Here is a 400-nt window from a genome sequence, read left to right on the forward strand (position 1 = left end):
TTCCAACTACCTCTACCTATCTACAAAACATGAAAAAAGCTACAATATTTCCCACAAATAACCTTAAACAGACGCAATCGTTAGTCACAGCGTAATTTGAAACATGAAGAATATGTAAAACACGATTTTCTTGCTTTAAAAATACATGGCTTTCCCGCGAAACGAACCACATGTAAATATTGCAAACGAACGGATTTATTCACGAACGCCAAGCGACGATTTACAAAGTTTTCGTTATCCGGACGTTATTTCTCATTCTCTTCAATAAAGCCAAAGTGTTTATCGCCATCCGATCATTTACTTCACTCCTGTCATTCGCAGAAGTTATTTCATATTCACACGTCAAAGGCACATGTGGTCATGTACTGATATAAGTATGTTACCCAGAAAGAAGGTGGGG

General features: G+C 37.5%; 1 protein-coding gene across 1 annotated transcript in view; it reads right to left on the minus strand.

Moving 5' to 3' along the window:
* LOC119589052 (multiple PDZ domain protein-like) overlaps positions 1-400 on the minus strand; it is a gene marked incomplete at its 5' end in the record, with an annotated part of 103,178 nt that overhangs the window by 83,201 nt on the left and 19,577 nt on the right.

This window comes from Penaeus monodon, chromosome 25, assembly GCF_015228065.2.
Source record: "Penaeus monodon isolate SGIC_2016 chromosome 25, NSTDA_Pmon_1, whole genome shotgun sequence".
NCBI lineage: Eukaryota > Metazoa > Arthropoda > Malacostraca > Decapoda > Penaeidae > Penaeus > Penaeus monodon.